The sequence below is a fragment of the Mirounga angustirostris genome, unplaced genomic scaffold, assembly GCF_029215605.1.
Source record: "Mirounga angustirostris isolate CCGP_5_RB_7025 unplaced genomic scaffold, mMirAng1.0.hap1 SCAF_13, whole genome shotgun sequence".
Taxonomy (NCBI): domain Eukaryota; kingdom Metazoa; phylum Chordata; class Mammalia; order Carnivora; family Phocidae; genus Mirounga; species Mirounga angustirostris.
The window spans coordinates 37,477,881-37,492,964 of NW_026991721.1; the positions used below are offsets into that span (position 1 = coordinate 37,477,881).

The window sequence follows — 15,084 nt, forward strand, 5'->3', positions numbered from 1 at the left end:
GTCAAAAATCATGCTACGTGCTCTAACTGCATAACCTTATGTAATTCTACATCCCATTTTACAGTTGAAGAAACTGAGGCTTTCATCACTCCCAAGCAGCAGAATTGAGACTTTAACCTGGGGGTAATGAATCCCAGAGCAGGAGTTCTTCAATCTCATGTCATTCCATGCCTAGGGACAATTAATGCCTACCAGAAGGCGAAAACAAATATTGTTTGTTTGTTTGTTTTACCTAAGGTTTGAGTGTAATTTTAGAATTTGCATCAACTTTGGATTCAGCTAACACATGCCATCACATCACCGACCTCAACAAAGATCTCTTGAACAAATAAATAAAAACTAAAATCTGATAAATCCAGAACAAAAGAAGGAGAGGAAGACAGAATAAAGTGGGGCAACCCAGGATAGACTAATTGATTCAGCCACTCACTAAGTATTTATTGAGCACCTACTACGTGCCTAGCACTGAACAAGACAGTGGGGACCAGTGGTGAACATGAGACTAAAATCCTGGCCGCCTGGTGGATTTTAGTGGATGGATCACCGTGGTTGGCTAAATCTGGGGAAATACTCAGAGTGGCTTCCCCTCAGCCCCTAGAGGTCTGCCTTATTTCACTCTGGTGCACGTGGTCGCCCTGTGCCAACCAACTTGTTCTAAAAAGCAAAGAACTGGGCGCCTGGGTGGCTCAGTCATTAAGTGTCAGCCTTCGGCTCAGGTCATGATCCCAGGGTCCTGGGATCGAGTCCCTCATCAGGCTCCTTGCTCAGTGAGGAGCCTGCTTCTCCCTCTGCCCCTCCCCCTGCTTGTGTTCCCTTTCTCACTGTTTCTCTCTCTGTCAAATAAATAAAATCTTTAAAAAATAAAATAAAATAAAAATAAAAAGCAAAGAACTTCAGGAATACAAAAACCTAATTACAGGGTGCTTCTATTTTATTCTTTAAATCAAACCTTGTCTAACTTGTGCTTCCATGTCATCTCTTACTAGCTTATTTCTGCTCAATTTCCAACCAGGCCCACTAACTGGAATTTTTTAACCTGAGGCTATGGCCCTCCAGGGTCTCCATGGATAAGAGGATGTTATAGAGATATATTTTCTGCAGAGGGTCAAGGGGCACGAAGGAGAGCAAGGGTCCATTGCTTCTATCAGATTTTCAAAGGAGTACATAAGCTCAAAAAAGCAAAAATCTACGGCTCTAATCTTTTTCCACTTCAGTGGTATTTCCCATAGTCTGTGAATGTTGATTCTTTCCCCCTGTAACAGTCTCTCCGAGGGCTGAGACTGAGTGGCATTTGGGGTTTGCTTGCAGAAACTATGCGAGTGCAGCATTGGTATTTTTCCAGGCACGGCATAAAACGGAACTTAATTCATTCACTTCCACATTGACACAAGGGGGAATGTTCCAATTCCTCAGCCGCTGAGAGAGGCGATGTCCCCCACCAGGCTTCACACAACCCTCTTCCACTTGATTATTATTTGAGTCTCACCCCTGGCCCCAGCTCCACACTGCAGGTCTACACCGTTTCCCTGAGTACACACAGTCTTAGACTCCTTCAGGCCAAAGAAAATAACACTGTTCTGATAGTCGAAGGCAAGAACAGGCTTCCTAAGCAGGTTGTTCATCTGCCAGAATTCCTGCTCACTATGCTTATTCTTGAACTCCAGATATCAATCACCATCTCTATAGGGTAGAGAAATGGAACAGAAAATACAGATGGTCTCCTGTTAGTTCATTTTGTTGAAAGCAAGTAGCACATTCAAGTGGAACATTTAAGAGTCAAGGTCTTTATGAGTACTCATTCCTTCATTGCCTCAAAAAATATGTATCAAGTGTCTCCTGTGCTCCAGACACTTCCAAAGTGCTGAGGATACAACCATGGACAAGACCGAATTGGTTCCCACCCTCCTGGAGTGTATGGCTTCGTGCAGGAAATGAGGCATCACAAATAAATAGAAATGTGTTGAGAGCTAGGATGATAAATATGAATTGCTACTGGGGACATGTAACAAAAGACCCTACATAGTATCACAGTGTTGAACAACAAGGAAGACGTCCCTGCTGAAGTAACAGATATGCTGCAGCCTGGATAGAAGTTGCTGAGGCCAGGGTGCATGGAAGAAGAAGAGATTAAGAGCCCTTGAGGCTTGTGCAAAGGTCCCGAGGCCAAAACTGGTACAGCGTATTAGGGGAACTGGGAGAAAGCCTCTGTAGCTAGAGCACAAAGTGGAGCCACAAATGGCTGGAAACGAGGCTAGAAAAGAAATAAGGGTTCTGTACAGATAGAGCCTTGATTGTCCTTGTGGGGATTTGGGTCCTAATCCCGACAGCAATGCGGAATCATGGAAAAGTACAGAGGAGGTGTATGCAACATGATTAGATCTGAGGTTTGGTTTGGTTTTGTTTTAAAGCTTTTATTTTCAAGTCATCTCCATACCCAATGTGGGGCCTCAACTCGCGACCCCAAGATCAGGAGTCACATGCTCCCCTGACTGAGCCAGCCAGGCGCCCCTAGATCTGAGGTTTTAAAAGATCATTCTGACCACAGTGTGGAGAGTGGACCAGGGATGGGCAAGACCATACATGAGGAACCAGTTTCAGAGGCTTTTCCAGTAGACCTGGGGAGAGAGGCTGGGGGTTTGAACCAGGGTGAAGGTGGTGGACATGAAGAGAAGTAGACTTCCTAGGAGAAAACAGGGAGCATGAGCCCACCGACTTGATGGTGGGTTAGATGTGGAGGTGAGGAGGAGGGCAGGATTAGTCCTCTCATCAATCATTTCTGCTTGTCTCCAAAGCATTTCCAGACACTCCTTCTGACCCTGCCTCCAAGAGATGGCTCTCTGAATGGACACTGCTGTTGGGGCGATAGCATGCCAGGGATAAATCTGAAAGGAGCCACAAATTCACGAGGCTCCAGGGACACTGGTCATTGTTATGTGCATCGAAGGGGCCACAGCTGTCCCCACCTGGAGCCTTTGTGCCGGTAATTCTACTGCCTGCATCGGGATCCCCTGGTCTTCCCATGGTTGGTGCTTCAGATCTAACATTATGGTCTAACATCACCCCCAATTGCTCTTGAACGCATTGCCCTGCTTTACTGCCTTCATAGCACTTGCCACTCTGAAATAAACTTCTTAATGCATTTGCTTCCATGTGTGGTGTCTGTATCTCCCCACAAAAAGGTGAATTCCATGACAACAGAAACTGTTCTTCTTGTTTCTCCGTGCCTAGAACAGTGCCTGGTGCACAGCAGGTGCTAGGGAAAAGAAGATGAAGGAGTAAACGACTCCCCAAAGTCCAAAGGCCCCCCCTGAGTGTCCTCTCCCTGGGCCCTGTGGACATCCTTGGCTCCCAGCCTTGGCATCGACTGAGCAGCTCCTGGGCTCAGGTGCCCCACGAGCCCTTGCAGACTCACTCTGAACCTCCACCTGAACCCAGGGCTCAGGTGAGTAACGGTTCTCCAAGAAACAGCACTCTTATGGGAGTTTCCTTTGCTTTGTTTCCCAAGAACTGCCAGGGCTGGTATTTTTCCAAATTCCACACCTTGGGGCACGAAGCAAACTCCATAGGACCCCGGGATGGAATTATGTACTCCCGCACATGACTAAAAGAGCTCACAAGCAAACATTGCTGGTGCTGCTGATTCATGACTATTTCTTTTTCTAGTTTTCCCTACAGATCTCAGGGCCAAAGTCAACTGCATTTGTAGTTCATAGCTGGTTTTTTTTAACCCAGGCTATTAGACAGGATTCGGTTCTCCTAGCTAAATTCCTTCTTGGAAATGGCTCTTAATTCTTCTCTCTTGGGGCTCCTGGGTGGCTCAGTCATTAAGCGTCTGCCTTCAGCTCAGGTCACGATCCCAGGGTCCTGAGATCGAGTCCCACATCGGGCTCCCTGCTCAGTGGGAAGCCTGCTTCTCCCTCTGCCTGCCGCTCCCCCCGGCTTGTGCTCTCTCTCTCCAGCAAATAAATAAAATCTTTAAAAAAAAATTATTCTCTTACTCTTCTAATTTTATTTTTGAAAAGATGCTTCCTAACATGAAGATAGGGACTGCATTCAGCAGAGGAGAAAGGAACAGGACATGGTAAGGCCCAGCCAGGCTCCTGCAGAGCCTACCAAAGGGACGAGTCAATGCCGAGTCACCATGAACAGTCAGTTCTCAGAGCTTGTGAGTCAGTGGCTGCTGGGCATGGGGCTTCTGGTGCCTTCCACATGCCTGAAATCTCCCCCGACGCCAGAAGGGTAATGACTAACAACAGACATCGCTGTCCAGTGATGAGTTCACCTGAAATCATAACATGGTGCCTGTAGGATAAGATGAGCTGTCATCTGACAAATCTTCCGTGTGGCCCTGGGGGTTGAGTTGAGATGGGACAAAGGATGGGGTCCTACAACCGCTGGGTCAGGCTGGGTACCTTTCTCCAACCTGCCTCTCATGGCAACAGTGTCTAGGTTCACACACTGGCAGATGTGCTGAGGCCGCTGGTGAAATAAAGGCAAAACTCTGTGGTAAAATCCTAATTCACATGCTGGAAGTCTCACTGAATGGGGAATATTTTTCTCTTAGAAATTGCCTTTCATGGGGCTCCTGGTGGCTCGGTCGTTAAGGGTCTGCCTTCGGCTCAGGTCATGATCCCAGGGTCCTGGGATCGAGCCCCGCATCGGGCTCCCTACTTTTCCCTCTCGCTCTGCCCCTCCTCTGCTCGTGCACTCTCTCTCTTTCTCTTTCTCTCTGTCAAATGAATAAGTAAAATCTTAAAAAACAACAACAGAAATTGCCTTTCAGGAAATAGAGGCAAATGGTAAGATAAACTTTTGGGGGGGAATTAATAAAATTCAACTTTGAGGGACGTTACGGGAGCCTGAGCTCAAGAGAACAGCAGTGCCATTTGTAGGCCAGCTTGCCATTCCCGAGCATTTTTATCTGCTCTGCATCACTGCTGATCTGCGCCTTCTGCGTCTGGACCCCCAAATGGTAGTAGCAGTGATTTTTTTGTTGAAACCTCACTGTGTGACGAGCACTTTATATATGCTATGTTATTTTATTCAGTTCACATCAAAACCCCTTTAGGTGCATGTCCATTATTGCCTGTATTTTACAAATCAGGAAACTGAGGAATTAGACATGAAGCGACTTGCCCAAGAAAATCAGGCTCTTGGGGTGCCTGGGTGGCTCAGTCGTTAAGCATCTGCCTTCGGCTCAGGTCATGATCCCAGGGTCCTGGGTTTGAGCCCTGCATCGGGATCCCTGCTCGGCGGGAAGCCTGCCTCTCCCTCTCCCACTCTCCCTGCTTGTGTTCCCTCTCTCGCTGTGTCTCTCTGTCAAATAAATAAATAAAACTTAAAAAAAAAAAAAAAAAAGGACCATCTAGCTCTTAAGTACTGCATGTGGGAACCACCCCCTTCCTAGACACCAGAAGCCCCGCTCTCATCTGCTGCCGGCCTCTGTTCAATCAAAGGATCCATTTATTCTGTTTACAAGGTCAGAAAAGTGTAGTTGATTGGTTTTTATTTTTTTTCCCCAGAAAGGCTTTCACCAACTATTTTTTACAACGCCGAATTAAATAATCCCCAAGCCTCCGTCTCTTGTTATCAGTGAGAGTGTTGCGTGACACTGACTCCAAAGTATCTTCCAGGTCCAAAGTTTATGATTTTATTCTGATTCATCACACAAAGCATCTCCTTCCTCTCAAGGGGGGAACAATCTTAATAGGCTCTTTAGAATACATAACAGCAATTCTCCGTAGACAGTGGATTCCTACAAAATCCCCAGAGGGGGTCATTAATTAAGATCGACACTCTCCTGGGCAGGGAGAGTGTTGAGAAGGTGGGCAGAAGAGGCGGCTCTGCCTTCCTGGGAAAATCTTGCTCCCACTCTGGCAGCCGGCTGGGTCTACTCACGGGTGACTAGCAGCCGTGCCAATCCCTGGATGCATGGGATTAGGACCACTAACCTGTATGTGTGTGTGAGGGGAACCCTTAGGCCCCCAGGTCTGCCACCTATTTGCCCTGCAGCGAAGTAGAGAGGGTTCCGCGGACTCCAAGCTGGAGCCCACCCACCAAGGACGCTTCCCACCCGCCCATCCTGCCCTGCCCAGGCCTGGGCCTTTCCTCAGTCATCAGCCCTTGCTGAGCACTTGGCTGACGGCGTGGCAGCATAGTTGCTCTGAGGAGTTGGCATGAGTGAGAAAGGGTCCCTGACCCTCACTGCCTCTCGTAAGAGTCACTTCACTTTCTACCATGGCCACTGTCTCCTGCTCGCATGGCCCACTCCACACTTCCTCTCACTCACTGGGCTCCCCTCCTCTAGCTCCTCCCGCCCCCTCTATTCCTCACAGACCCCCACTGTTCCCCCACCTGAGAGAGCTCCTCCTCACACATTTCCCTCAGAGGCCTCGCCTCACCCTTCTGGTCTCAGTTCCAATGCCCCCCCACCCCGCCCCCACCTTAGAGAGGCCTTCTCTGGCCTTCCTTCTCTCTGCCACTTCACTCAGTTTTATTCTCCTCACCCTCACCGTGACTTGAAATGATTTTCCTTATGTATCACTGCTTGTCTCCACGGTGCTAAAATATAAGTTCCAGGAAGGCAAGAAGCCCCTCATCTCGTTCACTGTTGTGTCCCCCCGTGCCTCGAACGGAAGAGTAGGTGCTCAATAAAGTGCGCAAATTCCTCACTCATCAGGTGGAGGGCAGGCTTTTATAGCACAAGGCTTCCGTGACGATGAGGGACCGTGGATTTTCAGGGTTTGTCAAGACTAGGTCCCGATAACAGCGAGTTTAAAAATTCTTACTGCCATCAAGAGAGGCAGCATAGACCAGGCCTCAAGTCTGCAGGCCCCGGAGTGTGAACGGAGTCCTCACAACTACGTAGCTTTTGGCCTGCAGCAAGTGATTGAACCTCTCTTAGCCACAGTTTCCTCATCTGCACAGGAGAGATAATAATGGTACTAACTCCTTGGCCCCTGTGCGGATTACATAAAACGATCCACGGGAAGTGTTCAGCAGACCCTCTAGCGCATATTGCGCCCTCCGTAAAGGTAAGCTATTACTATGCACCAGAGAGAGGGCCCCACAAGTTCTGTTACTATACTCCCCCCTGCACACCCTATAGCCTGCAAAGCACTTTTCCATAAATCCTCCCATTCGTGCTTCTGAAACCCTGCTGAGGGCCAGGAATTACCCACTCTTCAGGCTCAGAGCTGCTTGCCTGAGAGCCCACAGCTAGAGGGATCTCCCAGAGCAGAGGACAGAAGGCCTCTGATTCAGGAATCCAAACTCTCCTCTTGTCACCACACTACGCTCGCTTTCTCTCCCAACGTACAGCCCCAGACAGAATCTGAAGACATCGTTAGGCCCCATGTGGAGAAACCATGCTTGCTGCTTGAGGATCCCTGCTCAAAATAAATGGAAGCCTGAGGCCTCTGCACACTCACTGAGGCCAACTGTGTCTCTCCCAAGCCCGCTCCCCTTCTAGGCCAGTTGAGGGTTTGGCAGAGTCACAAAGGCAGATGGAACCACTGGAGCAGGCCCAAAGTTCTGGTGCTCTCCCAGCTTCAAGGCACATCAAAACTACCCGGTGTTTGTGGGGGCAGGTCAGAGCGGGGCAGTGAAGAGGTGGTTGGAGGCCTTGCCAATGACTTCCAGCAGGTGTGGCATATTCGCTGAGCCTATGGATCAGCCAGGCCTCGCGGCCCCTCCTACTCTGCCCCCCTGCCCTGCCTAAGCCCCTGGCCCTTGTCCTCAGAAAGGTTTTCAAAGGTGCCCTGACTAGCCCTTGGCAGCTCTTCCAGCACCAGGGACAACTCAGCAAAGAGACTCCGGGCCTGAAGTCCAAGGAATCCAAGGAGCCGGACACAAATGAGGTGAGGGGGAAAACAGACTGCACTTACCAAAAAGAAACTGGCACCCTGTTCAGTCTTTTCAGCTCCCAGCGGGAGCAGATTTGTTGTGACTAATGCATCAGGCTTTAAATAGCTTCAAGCGGCATACTGATTAGCCCAAGGCGCATCGGAGGCAAGTGCAAAGTATCTCCCAAAGTGCAAAGTTCCGGAGAAAGAAAAGACTGCCACTCTGGGAAACAGCTCACCTGCCGGCGGAAGCCCACCCAGTTTAATTCCCGAATAAAGCAGCAGGCACAAGGAGCTGCAGGGATCAGGAAATCACAGGGAGCCAGTCAGATTCGATGGGAGAGATTTTCGGTTGGGTCCTGCCATCCTCCCCCTCCCAAACCCTTCATGATTGTTCCCTGCCTACAGTCTACTAGGACCCTTATGAACTGGTCCTCTACTGGGTTGAATGGTGTCTCATCAAAATCCCCTCTCCTCCTGGAACCTCAGGAAGTGACCTTATTTGGAAATAAGATGTAATCAGTTAAAATGAGTTCATCATGGATTAGGGTAGGCCCTAAATCCAATGACTAGTGTCCTCATAACAGGACCACGTGAAGACACAGAGACACCCCAAGAGAATGCCATGTGAAAACGAGGACAGCATTCAGAGCACCACGTTTACATGCCAAGGATCGCCAGCAACCTCCAGTAGCTAGGAGAGAGGCATGAAGCAGATTCTCCCTCAGAAGGAAGGATCCTGGAGGAACCCTCCAGAAAGAACCAACCATACTAATGCCCTGATTTTGGACTCCTAGCCTCCAAAACTAAGAGAGAATACATTTCTATTGTTTGAAGTCACCTGTTGTGGGTTTTTTGGGGTTTTTTTTATGGCAGCCCTGGGAACCTAACACAGGTCCCAAGTACATGTCAAGCCCTAGTCCCATCAAAGTCACCCTCCTCACACTCCCTGTATAAGAGGTAGCTGTTACATATTTTTAAAAAAGCGACAGAGTTCAGGTCTCATCTTTGCCTTGTCGGCCGCCATGTGACTTTGGGCAAACCAATTCACTTCTCTTATTTTCAGTTGTCTAATCTATACCATGAAGACAACAGAAGGGTAGTTGTGGGAATTTGAATGAGAAAATATGAGTTGAATAAGAGGGAGGCTAGATCAGCCACAGAATATCTCTTGGGGAAGGCATTACATTTGTTTGGAAAATAGAGCCAAATAAACCTCCTTGCAGGAGGGTTTAGATCAAGAAACTAGGGGGCCCTGTCGACTAACATGATGTATTGGTGGTGTATAAGTTGAGTGGTAAAAGCTGGCGGATGAAGAGTGAGAAAGGTAACATTCACAGGGAAGAGTCCAGGAGATAAAAAGGGCCAATAAGAGTGAGACTGAGGGAAGGTGGGAGCAACACCTCTCCACACCATGATGTGACTAGGGAGTTGGGGGGGGGGGGGTGGAATAGAAACATCTAATGGATTTTTCCAGTTATTTGTGATGACGTGTACAAGATAAGCCCATTCCCCCCATCTCTTCTACAAAATATGCAGTGAACTCTAAATTGGAAACCAACAGTTTTATGGTCATGGATTCTTTGGGTTTGAATTTGGAGAGGTACTGAGTTTGGAGGCTGGGTTGTCATGGGGGTAAAGTGAGGAGAGCCCACACCAACACATGAGCTGGAGAACCAGGGGCCTGGGGGCATTTGGTTTACCCACACATGCAAATAGGCAGCGTATTGAGGGCACTTTATGAGCATAACACATAAACATTTGCTTCAGCCTCAGTCCTCCCCTTCCTGACCATGACTTACTCCTGCCTAAGTTTGGGGTGACTTCTCCCCTTCCGCTACCACTTCTTCAGCTATTTGAATCCTACCCATCCTTCAAGCATCACCCACCTCCTGCTTGAAGCCTTCACCCACCTTCCGAGCTGGAGAGGGACGATCGTCCATCTCCCAGCTTTCTGCAGCGTGTATTTCCATGCAACAGGTACCATATTCTTTCTGGAGTTAGAGCTAAGCAATAAAAAAACAAGACAAAAAGTCCTGCAGAGGCAGACAAGGGAAGATGAACTCTGAACAAAGAGAAAGACCCAGAAGGGAGTGGGGGCAGGGGAGAAGCTGGGAGGAGGGAATGCTGAAAAGCTCCAATGGCCAACTTCATTCACAGTCACTGTATCAGGGTGGGGCGGCGGGGCCAGTGGGGAAAGGTGATACCTCTGGCAGGCCCTTTTGTGAAGCTGAAATTCAAGCATTTCCCCTGAGTCTCGAGTGTCATTGTGGGGCACCCTGAAAACAACTACTACACAGGTAACTGGTTTCTTGGTAGCTCTCTAGAGCCATGTGGGCACAAATTACCAAAACTTCCACCTGCTAAGCTTTCTCCCCACCCTCACTCAGAGCAAATAAATACACCCACCAAGGCCTGAGATGGACATTAATCTCAAAGGTCGGGCAGGTGAAATGCTCTGACCTACCCACCAAGGGCTCTGTGACAGAGTTCCCCATGGCCTGGAATGAGGAAGTAACTCCCATTTACCTGTTCAACCAGGAGGAAGGAGACAACCAGAGACTTGCTCCCCACCCACCCTTGCCCTCGGAATCTGCCCTGGGGCCCAGGCTACTGAGCTGCTGGGAGCTGGGTATATAGGAACAAAAAATACCTGTTTGCTGTTCTCAGGAAGGTCCTCGGTCAGGGGGAGACAAACGAGCAGGCAAGTGCCATGCAGTGTGGGGAGTGCAAGGAGAGAGTAGCCCAAGAGTTACAGTAACTCAGGAATTACCCGCCTGGGCTATGCTGTACTTCAAAGGGTGAAAAGGAATTATGTCCACAACTCACTACTACCACAAACCCATAAACTGGCTGTTAGATTCATCATCTTTCTAAACATTAAAATATAAGGAAATGTATGATTTAGGGCAGCAGGAAGAACCTATGACAATCAGGGGAAGAAACCTGGAAAGGGTTATCCAAGGAGAGGGAACAGAATATGCAAAGGTCCAGAGGTAAAGTCATGGTTGCCCTATAGACACCATTCTAGTAAGTTTTTGTGGAATACTCAGTGAGGTAGCAACTATAACAATTCCAGAGGTTGGGTGGCTTAAACAACAGACATTTAATTCTCACAGTTCTGGAGGCTGCGTGCCAGCATGGTGGGGTTCTTGGTGAGGGCTCTCCTCTTGGTTGATGGATGGCTGTTTTCTCACTGTATCTTCACATGGTGGAGAGCACAGGCTCTGGTCCCTTTATCTCCTTATAAGGACACTAATGCCATCGTGGGGCTCCACCCTCATGACCTTATCTAAACCTAATTATCTCCAAAGGCCCCACTTCCTAATACCATCACATTGGGGATTAAGGCTTTCTACACCTGAATGGGGGGGGGGGGTGCTGAGGTGCAAACATTCAGTCCATAGATTGAATTTGCAGTAATTGACCTTAAGGACTGTGAGAATAATCACTCTTTGTCCAAGACACACTAAGGAGAAATTCTATCTCAGTATTAATAATCTAGAGTTGGAAACAATGTTAAGTGCCCAATGGTCAGGGATGGGTGAAATAAATTACCTGCATACAACTAAATACTAGTAAAAGCGACTGGGTATAAACAATATTAATCACATAGAAAGATGTCCATGATGTATGAAGTTTTTAAAAATGTAGGTCAGAAAATACATAGATGTTAATCAGTAGGAAAAAAAGACTGGCAAAAAATAACTCACCAAAATATTCACAACTCTTATCTCTGAGGTGAGGTTACAAGTAATTTTTTTTTTAAATGACTCATATTCTTTTTTTTCTTTTTAAGACTTTATTCATTTGACAGAGAGAGACAGTGAGAGAGGGAACACAGACAGGGAGAGTGAGAGAGGGAGAAGCAGGCTTCCTGCCGAGCAAGGAGCCCGATGCGGGGCTCGATCCCAGGACCCTGGGACCATGACCTGAGCCAAAGGCAGACGCCCAACCATCTGAGGCACCCAGGTGCCCCTAAGTAATTTTTAACTGTTCTTTTACCTATCCATATGTTCTAAAATTTGTACAATAAACATGTAAGATTTTTGAAATAAGAAAGGAAGGGGTGTGTGTGTGTGTACGTGTGTGAGAGTGATTATGTATTTACTGCCAGACAGGACCAGGGAAATGTGAGAAAGAGCCTAAGTATGACCCTGCAGGTCAGAATGGGTGAACAGGCACTCAGCCCAGGCTCCCTGCAGCCACTCCCATTGTGGGCTGTGACCTGAATCCCTTCACATTCTCTTCTCAAAAGTCACACTCAATCAGCCCCAACCATCCTCTTAAATAATCATTTTCAATGGCATGGCCACATTTACCTTCTAAGATGGAAATGTAATTAGTTCTTGGAGTTGAAAGTTCCTTTTGGGGCACCTGGGTGGCTCAGTCAGTTGGGTGTCTGACTTCGGCTCGGGCCATGATCTCGGGGTTCCCTGGGATTGAGCCCCATGTAGAGCTCAGCACTCAGCGGGGATTCTGCTTGTCCCTCTCTCTCTCTCTCTCCTTCTGCTCCTACCCTTGCTTGTGCATGTGTGCTCTCTCTCTCAAATAAATAAATAAAATCTTTTAAAACAAAGTTCCTATTAAAAATATTTAATAGGGGAGCCTGGGTGGCTCAGTTGGTTAAGTGTCTGCCTTCGGCTCTGGTCATGATTTCAGAGTCCTGGGATCGAGCCCCGCATCATTGGGCTCTCTGCTCAGCAGGGAGCCTGCTTCTCCCTCTCCCTTCACTGCTACCCCTGCTTGTTTTTGCTCTCCCTCCCTCTGTCAAATAAATAAATAAATAAATAAAATCTTTAAAAAAATCTTTTAAAAAAATGTAATAACTGGGGTGCTTGAGTGGCTCAGTCAGTTAAGCATCCGACTCTTGACTTCAGCTCAGGTCATGTTCTCAGGGTCTTGAGATCAAGCCCCGTATCAGGCTCCCTGCCCAGTGCAGAGCCTGCTTAAGATTCTCTCTTGCCTCTTCCTCTGCCCCTCCCCTCCAACTCTCTCTAAAATAAATAAATAAATAAAAATGTTTAATAATTATTTGTCAGCAAATCAGCATTGATAGATGTGACTGTTGGCCTATTGTGGGGGGGCGGTGAGGAAATGGGAATATGAAAGAAGAACTCAAGGGGAGGCAGAAGGTGGTTGTAGACTTTGAAGATCCCCTGAGGTCAGAGAGCCAAGGATAAAGTCCTTTGCCTTTACAAGTGAAGAGCTAGGCTAGGAGTCAACCACGTAAGGCATATCTAAAAAGGCAGCACGTAGAATAGAGTGACAGCTGAGGTTTATTACTTTATTCATCCAATCCTGCCCTATTCCACACTCTGAAGCTATAATGTGAGCACAACGCAGTTCTAACCTTCATGGAGCTTACCTTCTGTTGGAGAGAAAGATGGAAAACAAAAGCATGTGGGCTATGAGATAGGCAGTGATAAGTGCTGTGAACATGGGAAGTGAACAGAGACCATTGCAGTGCTATTTTAGATGGGTTGGTCAAGGAAGAGCCCAGACAAGAAAGAGGTGAAGGAGCAAGCTCTGTGTTCACCTGTGGAAAAGTATTCAAGACTGTGGGAACAGCAACAAAGTCCCTGAGCTGCGAGTGTGATCGGAACACTTAAAAATAGCAAGGAGGCCTGAGTGTTGGAACGGAGTGAGGTCTGGGAAATGCTCTGGTGGCGTTCTTCTCCAGCAACCAGGTGGGGTCCCTCTGGATATGGGTGTCTCATGCCCTGCCACCATCCTAGGTATCAGACCCAAAGAAGCTGCTTTTTCTGCACCACTGCCTCTAGTCTCAGGGGGAACGAATCCCCAAAAACCTGGCTTTGGTGACTAGCAGTATAGGGTGATGGTGAAGGGCTCAGGCTGTGAAGCCAGACACCTGTGGGTCACAGTCCCAGCTCTCTCACATCCCAGCTGCGTGTCCCTGAGCAAGCTGCTTAGCTGATAGGAAGCCCAGGGGTGTGCTGGTACATTGGATCTCCTGGGGTGGAGGGTGCAGGACATGGAGAAATGCCTCGGTTTGTAGCATTTGCCCATTTCTGTGGTGTAAATACCTCCACTGTGGCCAATGTCAGCTAGCAACATGAAATCACTGAACAGGGAATTAGGAAGAGACACATACAATTGGCTCTCGAGAGCCAGGACCAACCAGCTCTAGCACATCACCAGCTCAGTTTCTTCATCTTTAAAATGGATTTCAGCTCATAGAGTACTTGGTGAGAATGAGATGAGGTGTATAGAAAAAGCACTTAGCCTAATGCAGGGCCCACAGTTAATGCTCCAGAAGTGAGAGCTATAATTCTGACTCAATAAGGATGTTGGATTCTGGTCTGGCAATTGCATGCAGAAATGAATTCTCATAGGAGAGAGCAAAGGGTCACCAGGAGGGCTGGGGCCTTATTCTGACTCAGTCTCTGCCTCCTGTGTGACTTTGGGCAAGTTGCTTTTCCTCTCAGTCTGAATTGAGGGACAGAGCTAGTTATAAAGTTCCTTCCAGACTGGACGTTTTGCAACTTCGTACTTTGGGGACTGTTCTAGAAGCACCCCTGGAAAGAGTGGGTGGTTACAGGTTACCAAGGCAACATTAAGGGTGGGATGGAATTCCCTGGATTCTCGCCAATAAAATCTACCTGGACAGAGGTGGCAAATGCGTGCAGAGTCTAGGAAAGCAAGCCTGAGTGAGTTCTTTCTTGGCAAAGACCAAAGAACTGTTCAAAAAGTCAAGAGAAAAACACCTGAACAAGAAAGAGAGAGACATATATATGATGGGGGGGGGGACGGGGAAGAGATCTAAGTATTTTGAGGATTAATAGCGTCTCAGAAAATGTCTTTAATAAACATTTTTTTTTATTTTTTCTTAAGATTTATTTATTTGGGGGGAGGAGGGGCAGAGGGAGAGATGGCAGAGAAGGAGACTCCCTGCTGAGCGCAGAGTCTGCCACGGGGCTCCAACTCGGGACCCCAAAATAAAGACCTGAGCCGAAACCAAGAGTCGTAAGCTTAACCCACCGAGCCATCCTGGCGCCCCTAATAGACATTTCAGAAAGGAAGGCAACGTCTGCCAAACCTTTAATGTCAAGAGAGAGAACAGAATTCAGAAAGGAGCTGTAGCTAAAATGCTGGCAAAGAGGGGGCAAGGCAGGTGAGGAGGACGAGGGCCTCTGAGACCGTCACCACCAGGCACGGGCAAGGGAGCAAGACGTTGGCTAGGGAGACCAAGTAACGCCAACTTCGCGCAACTGCAAAC

General features: G+C 48.0%; 1 protein-coding gene and 1 non-coding gene across 8 annotated transcripts in view; both read right to left on the reverse strand.

The window, feature by feature from the left end:
• NAV2 (neuron navigator 2) overlaps positions 1 to 15,084 on the reverse strand; it is a 393,377-nt gene that overhangs the window by 341,966 nt on the left and 36,327 nt on the right. The gene's annotated exons all lie outside the window — the stretch shown is intronic.
• LOC123858113 (small nucleolar RNA SNORD45) lies at positions 235 to 306 on the reverse strand. The gene has a single exon (XR_006794070.1). It is a non-coding gene; the product is annotated as a small nucleolar RNA SNORD45 (small nucleolar RNA).